This window comes from Thunnus thynnus, chromosome 19 (assembly GCF_963924715.1).
Source record: "Thunnus thynnus chromosome 19, fThuThy2.1, whole genome shotgun sequence".
Classification (NCBI taxonomy): domain Eukaryota; kingdom Metazoa; phylum Chordata; class Actinopteri; order Scombriformes; family Scombridae; genus Thunnus; species Thunnus thynnus.
In genome coordinates, this window is record NC_089535.1 from 21,237,464 (window position 1) to 21,253,394 (window position 15,931).

Below are 15,931 nucleotides of genomic sequence, written 5' to 3' on the forward strand. Positions count from 1 at the left end.
AACATTTACACTTTTTGGTAAACGATTACATGTCCATTTTTCTCCAATATGAGAATTTTTTTAGTTTAGATTGTAGGACCATATCTGCAATTGCTTAGCAACGGTTATTGTTTTCTTCATCCTTTCCTTTTGTTCAAAATTGCATACCTTTCTCCCTGGCACGTTTATCATCTTCTTCTTTTTTGTACTGCAGCCCGGATGGCTTTTGCCTTTCCATTTTCTCTAACTCTAATGCTCTCCACATACACGCCACTCCAACACACCCATCAATGCTCTAGCATGTCCTGATGACCCTATGAGCCTATGCGGCCTACAGGGAACCCCCACCCTCCACCCCCACACACACAAACATTTAACCTTCATTCCCTTGCATATATTTCATTTCATATCAGCTTACACCCTCTTCTTCCACACTTCTCTTTGCCAGAACAATTACTGATTCAAGAGTCATTATTTTGCCTCCTCTCTAAGCAAGTCTTCCCCTCAACAACAAGGTCACACACGGTAAAAGCCTCTAACAAAAGCTGCATTCAGATTAAGAGATAGCAGGCAGCAATCTTGGACAATGTTCATCTTCGGAGAGTGATTAAATCTGAATCTACTGACTTTGGGCTGAATCCCCTCAGTTCCAGTGCTGCCCTGCTGCTTTACATTTGAAAATGATGTGTCATTGAGATCATACATGGTTCAGATCGCTGAAAAGAAGTAATGAAGCAGCTGCCTTAAGGCGTACACAGACCTCTTGCCCAGAAGTTTACCAGCTAAAAACCAACTGGGAAAAAAATCTGTTCAAAAGGAAGAAAATACTTATGATTTTTCTTCCCTGAGTGCTCACTGTGAAGGTGCCCTTGGACAACAAACTTAACCCCCAACTGCTCCAACAGAGCAGCTCCAAGACCATCTGTACAAGAATGTGGATATGCCTGGCTGATCTAATTTAGAGGAGTGGAAGACCCTCCCTTCATATGCAGCTAACCCTGTGCCAACACCTACCTTGTCTTCACACATGGCAACAAAGACAGTTAAGACAATTCATATTCTTCTTTTATCCATTCTCATGTGGAAGGTGCATCATTTCTGAGCCAAAGTGCAGTTGTTCTAAATAAGAGTAAGTAAGCAAGAGTTAGCAAATACAGTAGATACTGAGTCTAAAAAATGTTTGAATTAGCAATTAAACCCATCATGTCTAATTTGTGTATGACTGTACTTTTGGGGTTGCACCTTTAGGTTTCGTTAAAACCTCAAAATTTTCTAAACCAATACATACATGACTTTGGTCTCCTCGATAGTGGCTATACGCTCCTGACCTAAAATACAATCAGGATAAACTCTCTGATACAAATACCTATAAAAAAAATCAATTTAAAAGGTGCTAGTCTGGAAAAAGGACTAAAAATACACAAAAAATGTGGGCAGGTTTTACATGTGTAAAAAATTGTAGTTTACAGTTTTGGTCATTTGTGATTTTCAGTGTCTCCATGTCTCCCAGAGGAATGATGTACCTGTCAACTCAATGATAATAGAAATAGGCAGATAGGTGAATAAAAAAGAACAACGTGAGGTCAGCCAGACCACTCCTGAGCTGTAGCAGACAACGGAAACTACTCTGCTTCTGTGTTGGCCACTGATCGCCACTTCTTCTAACTGCAGGGAACTGCAAATGGAGCCAGATAGTGCTCTCTCCAGTCTGTGCGAGCTCTCCATTGCTGAATTATGATTAAAACTTTATTTTCTCTTATAGAGTGGAAATCCTTCGGATTTTCATGCTGGGGGATGTTGAGAGAAAAATGATCATATTGCACCTTGAGTGCAAGTCTTGCTTCCAATAACTCTGCAAAGGACTGTGTGCATTGAATAAAGAAAATTAACTTTAATTTATTGAGGTGGCACCAGAGGTCTCAATGGGAGTATCTTCTAACCTAATAAAATTTGACGCCACCGGGAAGATTTGGTTGAGCTGCCTCTCTAATGGTACACAGTAGTCAATAAAGTCAATGAAGTGATTTGTTTTATTTTTTTGTAAAATAATGCCCCATTGGTGTAATTGTCATATTACATAACAAGCCCATTATACACTCCCTGGCCACTTTATTAGGAACACTTGTGCAATCTGATGCAATCCAATACAACAGCTCTGCTATAAATTCTACCTTTATGAGTTCAGTTCAGTTTTTGTTGACTGCTGCTAAGCTGTTGTAGTTGAAGTGGCTGGTGAGTGTATGGTTCATTACATATAGTGTTTTATTATAATAATATCTAACATACTACATGGTGAAGTGATTTCGTCAAGTGTATTGGTCAAGTGTGTATAGGCTACAGCATATCATATCATATGTGGTCTGTCGTCTGACTCCCATCATTTTTTTTCAGTAGTATGGTGTCTCTGTTAATTTAAAACAGTGTATTTGGTGATTTTTAAGTTTTCAGATTAACTGAATGATTCATTGATTTTAGATGGGTTGAGAAAATGTTCTTATACATTTTAGGAATGGAATCTCTAAAAAAAAAGTTCAGTATGAAGTTTAAAACAAGGATGTTTGTCTTATTTCACAAAAAGTTGGCATTTTGGAGATACATGGTTTTAATTGGACAGCAAAGATGTGTCATTCCTCTGTGCCATATGTTGAAGGGAGAGTTGAAGAGGAAATGGGAATTTTGGAGATAAAATATTGTCTTTCTTCTCTCTCAGTTTCTGTGAGGAAGAAAGAAAGTCAATTCCAGATTTGTAGTAATTTATTCAATTCTTCTTGCCGAAGTTACATTACTGAAGCAGGATGAAATGGTATATGTGTTTGTGTGTATGAGACAGAGAAAGAGAGGACAAGTGCTAGAGAGGGATAAATACTAAGTGAGTGTGTCTGTGCCATTGTGTGACAGTTATAATGAGCTTCGTCTTTGGCACAGTGTTTGCATTTTATTGTCAAGACCCTTTCTTGACAATACAAATCTCTAGGAATTTGGTCAGAATGATTTAGTAACCCTACTATTTGGTGAGTTTGTTGCTTGGCTCATGATTTAGACACTAACAGTGGTGAATGAGGGTAATTTGGTTGTTTTTGTTTGTTCCACATTTCCCCGGTGTTGTTTGGTACCAGTCCCAAATTTGGTCTGCAATGACTTCTTTTATGTCACATATTTTGAAGCAGTGGTGGTATTCAAATTGCTGTGGTGGCTCATTACTGTTGAGGAGACGCAGAGTAAAAACTGGTGACCATCAACTGACCATCTGACGCTGCAGTGAAATCTCTGTGGGAGGTCTGGCAAGACTTCAGCTCTAATTCCTACGTGTGTTTTTACTAGTTTGGTTTCCTTCATCTTTTTACAGATAGGCTCACTTCATCCTGTCATTTGTTCCCATGTGAACTGAGGCTCTTTTCAGCCTGTGACCACACCACACACAGACACGTTCAGACACACACACACACAGACGCAAAAGAGAGAGCTGCTTTCCGTCTGAAACCACACCACACACAGAACTCCCAGAGCACAGGCGACCCACACACATTTGTTAAGTGAGCTACTTCCATCCTCTGACCATATAACACATGTTCATATGGGTATATAGAATGACAGGCACACACACACACACAAGCATGTGAAAATTAACACATGCGCACACAAAATAGATCAGAGACAGGTCACAAAGATAAGACACATTTAAGCAAAGTCGTATGCCTTAGGATTGCAGTCACAGACACACACACACAGTTCAAACACACATACACGTCCCTTTTTAATAACAGAATGAAAAAATACGCACACACAAATGTACCAGAAGTGTAATTTTCTCTTCAATTCAGTTGCAGACATCTACTGAAAGCAGCTCAAGCCACTACAATTATAGTAGTCTTCACCAATGAGAGCAGCATATTGTCAGCGAGATACTAGACTAGGCTATATGTAGTGATTCTATTTTTTGGGGGGATTTAAAGAAAAAAAGAAAAGGAATTACATCAAAATTAATTTTAAAAAATAAGTGAAAATTTGATGAACGATCGCTAACACAATCTCATCAGGAAGTACAAATTGCAACAAAAACACTGTAGTTTGGTTGTTAATTGCAGTTTTATACATGGATGGATAGAGGTACATAATCAATAGCATATTTTCTTTTCATCTGTTACTGGAAGCATTTTCTGAGTAAAGTCATTGTTGCAAGACGACCTCATTTACTGTAAATTGTTGTGGTCAGTAGGCCTGGGCAAGGTATTACGGTATACCAGGGTCTTTAGAAATCCCAAATGTATGATTTTTATTATTGTCAAAAATACAGATGCTCCTCTAGACAATTACGTGTTCACAACAATCCTACAGGTTGTTTGTAGCATTAATGTTGCTAGGCTAGCGAGTGCCTTAAAGTCTGTTTATAGTGAGTGTGTTAGAGTCAGTCAGCACTAAAAGTGTTTTGTTAGTCCAGTTAAACCTGCAGGAGTTTCTGAAGGCTTGTGTAATGTGTTTTTCTGTCACGGAGGAAATAAATTCATAACGAGTCTGAAGCGTCTTCCGACATCTTTACTGCAGAAGCGGAATATGTCAAGCTGCCAAATTCCACTGTGACAGATGATAAGGAGCTCAAAAAGACAAACAGGCAGTATTATAAATGCTAACTACTGGAGAAAATAATATTTGACCATGGCGTAAGTAATATTCAAAAAGTACTTTTCCAAAAAACAGGTCTGGGAAAGAGGGGGGATCATCTTAAAATCAGGGTAGCCTCATATTCGGGCCAATAAAATATTTAAGAACCATTTCTTTTATAATATCTGAGGTTTAAAATATTTTTTATAGTGGTTACCGCAACGATTTGAATGGCTTCACTAATTTTTGCGGTGAGGAAAAAAATCAATATCATGGCAGCTCTATTAGGCACACAGCATTGTAGGCTAGACAATATCATACATGCTACAATGACAGTGTTTCCCCTATATTCATTCGGTGCACCTCCGCTGCAAAATTATGAGCACCACTGCTAAAATTTCAGACGATCATTAATATCAACGAGCTACTAATGATTTTCACTCACACACTGTGCGAGCACAATAACACCCTACGTTATTGTGGATTTTTTTAGTCATCTTCCCTCTCTTCATTCTTCAAAGGACATATACGTGAAAGGTACAAGAGCAGCGTAGCTCCATTAAGGAATAAGGCAGTGCGTGTATGTGTGTGTGAATGTGTGTGTGTAGTTGCGCGAGCGGAGCAGAGGAAAGGTTTAGCAGTAAGTTGTCAATCTGGCAGTAAATGTACAGTACAGCCTGTCAGTTGATAAATGCTGCATCTCCTCAAAACAAAGAAAATACTCATCTATCGAAGGGGGTTAGCCCCAAAGTTAGCAACAAAGTGTTAGCTTAACTTGACCAGGCTCACTTAAGGTGGACTGACTTTTAAGGTGGACCGGCAATTCTCATTTTAGTATCAATCTCAGCCGCTCTTTAACAAGGAACGGAGAAATGTCTGGCTGATGAGTCTCTGTCTTGAGTTTTTCATATACTGAAAAACATATGCTGACCACAAAAATGACATGCTGATTAAGTTATCAAACAAAGAGAAATGTCCTCCCCTTGTCCTAGTAACGTCTTTGTACTCAGGCAATCACAGCTGAGTGCCTCCCTTTACTCTCACTGCCAGAAGGGAGAGACAAAAGTCCTGCACTCCAGCTGTGAGTATGCAGACAGGATTTGAGACCAAAACATCTGTTAGCAAACCAGCTGAGCCGTCTGAACTTTCTGAGCTACATCAGCTCTCACACAGACGATGTTTGATATAGAGTTCATATAAGAACATCAGGTGGATCACACAGTTAAAACATTAATGATAATAAATCTTGAACTCAGTCTTTCTCTTCTGAGGCCATGGTTCTCTGGTGGAAAATGGTGCACTGCTCCCTCCGGGGTGGGAGGGAGTTGCTGCCCCAAGAGAAAGAGTTCAAGTATCTTGGGGTCTTGTTCACGAGTGAGGGTGGAGCGTGGGGTTGAGGGCAGCGTAAGTGGTAATGCAGGGAAGCTAAACTCTCAATTTACCAGTCAGTCTATGTTCCAACCCTTACCTTTGGCCCCAAGCTTTGAGTGATGACTGAACGAATGAGATTGCGGATACAAATCTCCAGGGTGTCTGGGCACGTCCAGCTGGTAGGACATCGGTAGGGTTTCCTTGCTCAGTCTGCTGTCACCGCAACCTGGTAAATGGTGGAAAATGAATGGATGGAGTCTTACTCTGCATGTTTTAAACTCTGCATGAGGACATTTTCTAAAGGGAAGTAAAGGATAGTCTCAATCATTGAGGTGGTATGTCTGGTGAAAACTGACTCCAAATCACTGCACTAGAACAATGATAGAATTCAAGAATTAAAGGATAATTAGAAACTAAATGCTCTCCAATGGTAATCAACGATGGAACCCCTAAGGCTGATGTTGTCCTTGCATTATATTGCTTTAAAAAAACAGTATTATTATCACTGGAATTATTAGCCTAAGGGCAAGCGAACTTGCTGTTTTGAGGATGTTTTACCCTTCTTATAGGTGTCATTATTTCTACAAGTCCAGTTTCCTTTGACTAAGTACCTCTAGATAACCTGGATGACTTAGAAATGTCAGAGAAATAGGATTAAATTCTCATCTTCTCTGTTGAAAAAGCTGCGCTATGGTTGAAAAGTGCAGGTTTTAAATTACAAGCATCATAATAGATTTGCTCTCAACTCATCATTCCCCCCCTGTTCACTCTCACTACATGCACTGAGATTCATCAGAGGATGAAACAATCTATACCCTGATGAATCCACCTGCACTCATTCTGGTTGTCAGCACAGATCACTGATTACGTGTCTACTCTTGTACTTTACTGATGTGTCAGTAGCCCACCCTTCCTACTGTGTAACCATAGTTACCATTGTTGTCAGATGCTATTGATTGCACAGTGATGGTGGTGCTGTAGCAGGACACCATATAATAACTGGTTCTCTAGATTCTGGTATTAGTGAATTTGTTACCAACATGCTGTCACTATAACGATATTCTTTGTCATTTTAAAAGTTCATAAGCAAAAAAATGTTACAATTGTGCTACTTTATGTATGAAATCTATCAACTTTTACTAGTGATCAACAGAAATTGTGTTATGTCCTCTCAAATGAGTCTCTGCCACAGTACCCATCTATCAATCTCCTTCCTCTAGTGGGATGTTGCCCTGCAGATGACCCGAACAGTAAAGACACATTTTTAAAAAAAAAATCAGACTTCTTCTAATTATAATGATCAACACAAATGACTAATGAAGAGATAATCACAGAACTATTTTATGCAATAGTAAAAAGTAAAATTATTCTTTTGGTTTAAACTTGTTTCCCATTCATAGTACCACCTTCCATTACTGAACAGTTAGTGATACAATAGTGTGGATACCAGAAGATTGCTTATCAATAGAAATGTAGTATACTAAATCAAAACAAAGGCCATTAACTGACTTTGAAAGCCAGAAATCTCAGCACGTTCAGGCTGCTCTATAAATGAGGTTACGGGAAGCAATTAAGACTTGAGTAATCCTAAGAGATTGATCTGAGTTTAAGCGACTCCTCAAAACAAACTTTTGGATAATCAAGTAGTGTGAATGGCCAAATGCGAGTCTTTGTTTGAACAATCAAGAAATCAATATATTTATGATTCATAACCGGACAACAAAACAACAAAACCTAATCAGCCTTTTTGTTTTATAAAAGCCAACTCGGCATCTTGGGTCTCATTATTTTCATAGTTTCAGTCTTAATTCCTAGCGGCAATAATGATGGTGTACTAACCAAGTTCATCACTGAGATTTGGAAATGTGGCAACAATGCAAAAAAAAAGGTAATGCTATGGCTCAACATCGTGATTTTCTTAATTCTTTGTACTGAACAATAAAAACACAGATAATATGACTAATATTGATAGCTGCAGGCATGTTTCATATCCCTGTGACTGTTGGTGAGTACTTTGTTTTTGCAACCATTAGACAAGTTGGCTAAAACTATGAGAATAAAATCAAAGTTGTAATGATCTGGAATCAGCCAGAGCAAAATCCAATCACCAAATTTCATCTGATGAAAAGTGAACCCAGAAGTTTCCAATCGCAGAAGCTCAGGAGACGTGCTGTTACAGTTCACATTCATTTTAGAAGCGACATCCAAAAAGCAGAATCAGCAGAGCAGCACAACAAATTCAAAATAACTTTCTTGTCATATCTGTTCTTTAATCTGAATGAATCTTTTTTTCAGATTCTACTATCTGTGTTTTTAAGCAAATTATCTATGCGTGGTTTCACATGTCAAAAAATCATAAAAAGCCTTATATTATTGTGGCAGCAACAGTATTTCTCCCCAGTTTCCTGATTGCTGTAGCATTCTCTCTTTCTCTTTATCTCCCGTTGTCACAAACAAACACTCTCTCACACACAAATATACAACGACAGGCTTGGCTGTAGCACTGACATTTAACAAATGCCCATATAGGGATTTCAACAAACTCACCTCACTTTCAACACTGTTTTCAGAAGTTGGAGCTCTTGATTTCAGCCACCTGTTTTTTGGGGGGGGTTTTTTTATTGTTTTGTTTTGTTTTTTTGTTTATTCGTGCGACATCAAATACAGAAAAAGGCCCTCAGCTGGCGTCCTGTTCAGAAACAAGTGCAGAGACAACCAGCAGTGAGAGCTGCTTTCTGTAGGGACAGCAGGCTGTTGACCTTCACTGATGAGCAAAGAAGAATCCCAGTCTTTCTGTCTTGTTCTGTCTTGGGCTCTTATCGTTTGTCTGCTTCCCCACTCGCTCTCTTTCAGCTTCTGTTCTGAAGCTCATCTTTCTTCCTACTACTCTCCTTTTTACCCTTCTACACCACGTTTCCTCCACCTGCTCTGCTGTGGATGTTAGGATGTTAGATGTTGTGTATTCCGCCTCCACTTAAGTGTGTTTACAATAGTTAATAAGGATGCAAATTACCCTAAAAATGTGGAGTAGTTACATACCCAATTAAATGGTATACTGAGGATTGTGTTTTGCAGATTCCTTGTTACAATGGCTGCGTGTAGTGACAGTTTTCATGATTGATTAATCTTCCATCCGCATTTTTTAATTAAATATAAAAAGCTTGAAAACAGTGAAAAAATGTCTATCACAAATCCTCACAATTGTTTTTTTTCTCCAGCCAACAGTCAAAAAGCTATTCATTTTACACTCATAGAAAATGGTATTTTTGTTTAATAAATAGTAAGTAACTGACTAATTTAGCAGTATTGCTACTGAGGAATCTTACTGCTGTATGGCATTCACCTACAGTACAGTATATACCCAGTGAGGTGGACAGAAGCATATACAGCAGTGATGAGTTCATGTTGGTGTATACAGTGAACAAATGGCTTCAGTGGGTAGCAGTAACGGGAGGGAGAGGCAGAACACAGACAGAGAGGAACAGAAGGCGGATCCTCCGATGAATGCAAAACCGACAGAGGAAAAGGGAGAGGCTGCTCTGCTTGTTAGCAAAAGCAAACATGGAAGGAGCAGCAGCAACACCACCCGTCAAGAGATTAGCATCAGAGAACGTTTCTCCTGCCCGTCTGCTCATGGTGCTGTTCCCTGGCAGGGTGGCGGAGAATAATACACAGGCCTTAGCTTCAAATTGTACATAGAATAATGGGACTAAAATATAAGTGCTTCAAATTGCTTCTAATAAAATCTTCAAAAGGAAAACATTGTTAAATACTGAAATGCCTGCAATTCTTCATGTGATGACAACTGAATGACAACTAAGCAAAGAAATGAAACTGAAATATTGTTACATAAATATATTTTTGTCCAGGGTAGCATCTATATGGAGTTTATCTTTCAATAGAAACTGACTGGAGAATGGTGCAGCTGTGGACCACAACAGTCTTTTTTGTCAACTTATTGTTTGAAACTAGGACACACAAGTTATCCTCCCGTTTTCAAACATTTTCAAAATCTATGTTGGATGCCTGCATTTCCCTTTTTTTATCATTAGAAAATATGGTTCTTAATCAGCTACAATGTTTGAAGAGGAACCAAACGGCTGCTTCAATATTGAGCTAATTACGACTTGTTTACATCAGTGCAGCTTTTCAAATACTTTCTTTTGCCCTTACATTAGAGTGTGATGTGTTAGAGGACAAAATCAAGAGGCTTTAGAACTACTAAGGACTCAGTAAGTAACGCTATTTACATTGTGTGCTTGACTTTTCAGAAGAGTTTGTTTTGAGAGGAGAGTATGGGAGCTCTATCTTCAACAGTCCATGCTGTGAATTTAAAGTGCAGATTTGTTGCTCTGGTGTGTGTGAACGAAGAGGTCAGATTCAGTGGAATAGGTCTGCGGTAGAAGTTGAATGTTTTGACAATAGCGGCTGCAGTCAAGACACCATCTCTTAAAATCTGCCATTTCCTCAGTCTCCTCTGAAACAAAAGGTTAATTCACCCGTGTCAGCCTTTGTGCCGGTGTCACTCTGTTTGCTCTGTTTGATAAGTGCTTATGGCAGTGGGCGTACGAATGTTGTCAATTCTCTCTGTGCCTCTTTTCTTTTAAGTGTCTGCAACACTCAGTGTTGTTTTGTCTCGTGTAAAATCTAAATTCATACAACACAGATTATGAAACACTCAAAGTAAAGCAGTTGGAGTTGTGAAACACAAACAAAAGAGTGTTTCACAGATGTTGAGGAAGACACAGGTAGAAATACATGAATATGAGCCCTTAACATACTCTTATTTGACATTTTGTCACCCATATGTTGGATGAAGTTAGCTATGTTTCATGTTGCAGATGACATATGAAGTCATTTTACTCACCGTTCCATTTTCTTTGTACTTCAGGTCTGTTTTTTTAGGAAAAATAAATAAAGAAACTATTAAATATTAGCAGAATCTTGTCATGATTCCTCTTTGGAGGTGGATACCTGGGGAAAACACAGGCAGTATAAGAATTTTATGGGAATATTACAAGCGCTTTTTAGTACAGATCAGGGTAAGTCAAAGACCTGCTGATAAGTTATTGTTCTCTCTCCTGAGTGTCGTTCGATGTAGGCAATTATCACAGCGGTGTGTCTGTTAAAGTACTGTATACACACATTTTGCGCTTGTTTGAAGGGTGATTTGGTTTAATAGCACTCAATTAGTGGCAGTAAAACTGAAGTGATACTCAACCCATCTCTTTAGTTTTAGATACTCACCCTTTTTAGGCTCAAAAAGATGGTGAGTTTCAGAGAGAACTGTGGTTGTGGTCAGCATAAATTTATGTTGGTTATAGTACAGTTTGCACTGCGTAATTTTTCATGGCAAAAGAAAGTGTAAAGACCAGAGGAGAACCATCTGGGCCTTCAAGGTATTCAGTGAATACTTTATTATTTCTTCTTATTTTTATTCACTGAAATAATAATAATTTCTAGGTCATCATTATAAACTTAATTTGATTTTGACAGTTGTCTTAACCAATCATACTCTGTTGAGTTGTGGGCGTTCCGAGGCATTCACGAATACTCAAGTAGTCAATGAGTGGGCAAGGGAAAACGAGACAACAGAACAACGACGAACGGTGACTCACTAACCCAGTAACTCCCAGTTCCATTTATCTGCTGAATGAGAAACATGACTTTAGTTGTTGCCTTATTCTGGGCAAAAAACTGACAAGAACACTGCAGCATGTTTGGTTGAAGATGTTTCTGAAAATATATGCTAACTCCAAACTTTCCATGATGGCTTCACTTGCCATAAGGAAGCAGAAAGTCATTGTTGATTGCTTCATGAGCACAAATTGCTGGTTGTTAACTGGTCTCATTGTGAGCATTGTCAATATGTGGGCATTTGTGTAGTTAAAACTGTAACTGATTTGAATTTATGTTGGGTATTGCAGTGTTCAGGCTCATTCATTTTCCTGTAACTAGTCTGCAGTCAAGGCACATTGCAGTGAGAAATAAACACATTCATTTAATCATTTTTATCATTTGATAATCACAGTTTTCTATGCATGTTGTAAGAAGTATACTGCAAACCTACAATTTACATCTCTAGTTTAATTGCCATGGACATGAAATGGCAATAAATGGCTTAATTAAGCCAAGTGAAAAATGGCTGAGCACAGCTTAAGAAGAGCTTGTGCCTTTTCCCGTTTCACCTCAGGAGCTGTTGGCTGGTCAGCATGAGACATCTGATATCTACATTTAACTTGAACTGACGCCTTTATTTCTGGCAGAGAGATATTAAATCTACATTGAAATTCAAGTATGTCTAAGCTCAAACAAACACAAAAACATTGGATTAGCATTGGAGCCATCTTTAGTTGCTAATCAGTATTCTAGGTATTTTACTTTCATTCCAGCTAAACAAATATATGAAATAAGTCAATATGATGTGCTTGTTTCTTTTATTTTCTCAAAATAATACAGGCCTAGTTGCTTACATGATATCCCTCTTTGTGTGACTGGTTTTCTGGAATGACCTTTGTGTGTTGTGAAGCCAGTTAGGGCAAGGAAACCTTTAATATGCCGAACTTCCATGTGACAGGGCTCTGGTTATTATTTTTACTGCTATACTTGATTATTTTACTGCCACATGTGGTCCTATTGAAGGCCCAGTGTCCAGAGCCATGGTTTGTCACTGGTAAAGATGCTGATGGAAATTATTATTCTCTTCTCTACCGTCTATCCCTATTTTGTATATTTCACACTTTTATATTTAGCAACTGCTTTGGTTGTGAATGGTTTCTCCCCTCACTCTGTGTATTGTACATTGTTTCCAGTTATTTGTTCACTTATTCATGTAACTACTTATTAATTCACTTACATGGTGGTAGTGATTACTCTGTTTGCCTTGGCTGACCACTGCTACATTTTGATGGTGATTAATAGCCATTTACTTGTTATAGCAAGTTTTGAAATGAATATTTTATAGTATAACTGTTCTGCTTGGATTTAATGGTTGAGACAAACATCTTTTCATCATCCAACTCCTTTGTTCCCCCATCATTATCAAGGTTTTAGGATGCTACACCAATCCGCATCCATCTTTCTCCTCATCGTCTGTTTCTTAAAAAAAAAAAGAAAAAAAAAGAGAGAGAAAACACATTCTAAGCAACATCCTCAAAGCCTTACATAACGTTTTATGTCTTTCTGTCCCTGTTTGTTTGGGTTTTGTTTTATGTTGTTGCTTGTGACAGATTTTTTCCCTTTCAAATAGGTTTCCTGTTTATGATATAAGCCTGAAATAGGTTTCACTGGCCTGAAGACAGACTGGTGTTTAGTGTTTGTGATACATAGATATAGAGAATTAAGTATGCTTAAAAAAAAAAAAAGACAGGACAGCTACCCTGAAGGGCAGAAAAAATGAGATGTCATAGGCACTATTGTTTTGTTCATCAAAGACCCGTTGCTAGAAAGACATGCTGTATATCCTCATCCTGGCCTCTGCTCAAAGCTGTTTCATTTGATGCTGTGAGCTAGAATAGCAAATATCCAAATTTACCTCAGCTCTCGGCTATGAACAAATTACACTGAACACATACCTGCGTATTATATTGCCACAAAGAAACAAAACAAATTGGGTCTAGTATAGGCAGAATTTGCAAACTGACTTGAATTTCATGGGGAAAAAGGGTGAAACGAGACATGTATGCTTCAAAATCTGACAAGATGTAAATGGAAAAAATACCTATCAGTAAAAATCAGTCAGAAATCTAATCAGAATTATCAAAAATCACATTTGTTTTTCAACTGATGAGATAGAAAATTTGCTTGAAATAGTTTTCAAAATAATAAACTCTTGTGGGGAAATAGGACATGAAAACTTGAGGGTCATGGAGTGAAGTTATCCCTTCATTAAACAACTATTGTCAAATGTTTACACTGCAGTAGAGCGGTTTAGTGTCTGGACTGTGTATCATCAATGTGCAAAAGTGTGGCCAGTTTGTTACAGGAATAGTCAGTGGTAATGTCTATAATGGGAATTCCTGGATATTAAATGTCCATCTGCAATTTTCTGTCGTGGTCCAAGTAAAATTTGTTGTTAAAGTGCACTGAAGTAGCATATCACATGACATGGTAAAGCAACATCTGAGTAAAAAAAAAAAAGGGGGGGGGGGGGGTATAAATGCAGTTGCAAGAACAATACTTTCTACTCATATCTTGGGATGTTTGAAAGAGAACTTATTTTAATTTTAATTATAACTATTAATATCTGTGAACTCCCCCTGCTCTTTCATCTGTTTCTATCTGTGGATGTCTGTAAACATATGGTCTCATATACGTGTTTACGCAGGATTAGCATGTTAGGCTAACAGTCCATCGGATGTGTGACTTTATATCCGTGCCATGACGTCTTTCAGAGCACACAAACTCTGTAAGCACATCTGTCACCTTCCGAGCATGGTGCTGTTATACAGTCTCTGGGCTACACACAGCACAGCACATCTATGCTAATGATGCTAGCCATGCTAACTAGATGCTAGCCGCCGTGCAGGCTGGTAAAATAGATCTGTCGTGTCTCTTTGGATCTGCAGGTTGGTGCTCCTCGCGGTGTCAGACACTTTGGTCAGTAAATGTATGTTTTTAAAACATATTTAAACCTATTTGCACTCACTCTCAGTCCCGTTAGCATCTAACCAGCCACCCAACCTGCCACCTCTGAATATGGAAATTTGTCACCTTATAAAGACCTCATCTGAACTGCATCACTTCTCTGGGTCATGATTACTATGGCCGCTAGATGGCATCTGTCATTCAAATGACCTATTGTGTTGTTTTTCTTGAGAGGACAGGCTCAAAAAACAACTATTGTCAAATGTCCACACTTAAGCAGAGTTGTTTACTGGCAAAAGGAAAAGTAATTCCATTATAAAGAGCAAACTGTGGATGAGTGTGATTTGTGTATAGCAGGATGTTACTGTGCGGCCTCTAAAAACCTCTCTTGGATAAATAAAACTCAACGAGACAGAGGCAAAAAGCAGATTGCTGAGTAGTCTCATGGACCAAATATATTACTGTTAGTTTGACCTCAAAGGGCTTCAGCATTAGCAAGAACCTTTAAACTTGCAGTATATTGACTGCCATGTCTCTGTTTTTGTTGGCTTCAATAATTGCTGTGTTTTGTAGATCTCCACACTGAATGGTACATTTTATTGAGTTACTCTCTGCTTGCTGGCAGCTCTCTGTCACAGGTTTGTGTTTTAGAGCTACTAATTGAGCTGCATGCTGGCGGTGCTGCAGACTTGAGCACATGACACTCAAACCTCATGTTTGCATCTACTGTAGCTCAAGATCTGATCTTTCGGTCTTTCTTTTGTTTCCACATATGTACAGTTATCAGTTAGAAAAGAGATGAAAAAACACATTTAAGATTAAAAACATGCGACCATATATTATTTTGTACGCTTTTTAGAGTTACTTTTTGTGGTTGCTTTATTGACAAAATCTTATGCTCTGTACACTTAAGGTTGATATACTACTAATTTGCTTTGCCAGATGGTTGAACATATATTTCACATGATTCTGACCCTGGAGACCAGGGCTCCCAAGTAGTGTAAGGGATTACAATTTGAAATGTGGTAATTACATTACAGTTCATAATCCTAGTAATGCTCTGGGTTGGTCTCACATGTGTTCAGTTGACATGTACTTCACTGTGAAGACCAGGGTTAGCATTAAACTAGCTATTGACAGTTAGCACATACCTCCAATATGGCTAGTTGTATGACTCATTTTCTATTGTACACGTGTTAAATAGGTTACAGGATATGTGATGTGGGTCTTGAGGCTTTGATGTTGTTGTTACACAGCTGTAATGAAAGTATAGTAATATAACTGATTATTTATGCTGTTGAATAATTAGTAAACCAATGTAATTACATTTTTAATGAGTAATAAGTAGTAATTGATTACAATTTTCATGTAACTTGCTTAACCCTGACTTTGATGC

General features: G+C 38.3%; 1 long non-coding RNA gene across 5 annotated transcripts in view; it reads right to left on the reverse strand.

Annotated features, from left to right (window-relative positions):
- Positions 1-15,931, reverse strand: part of LOC137170826 (uncharacterized) — a 103,346-nt gene that overhangs the window by 52,827 nt on the left and 34,588 nt on the right. For 4 of the 5 annotated variants that reach the window (XR_010924675.1, XR_010924674.1, XR_010924672.1 and 1 more), the window contains exon 2: positions 6,047-6,175. The exons of the other annotated variant lie outside the window; for it this stretch is intronic. This is a non-coding gene — a long non-coding RNA (uncharacterized lncRNA). The remainder of the gene's footprint in view (positions 1-6,046; positions 6,176-15,931) is intronic. 5 annotated transcript variants of the gene reach the window in all.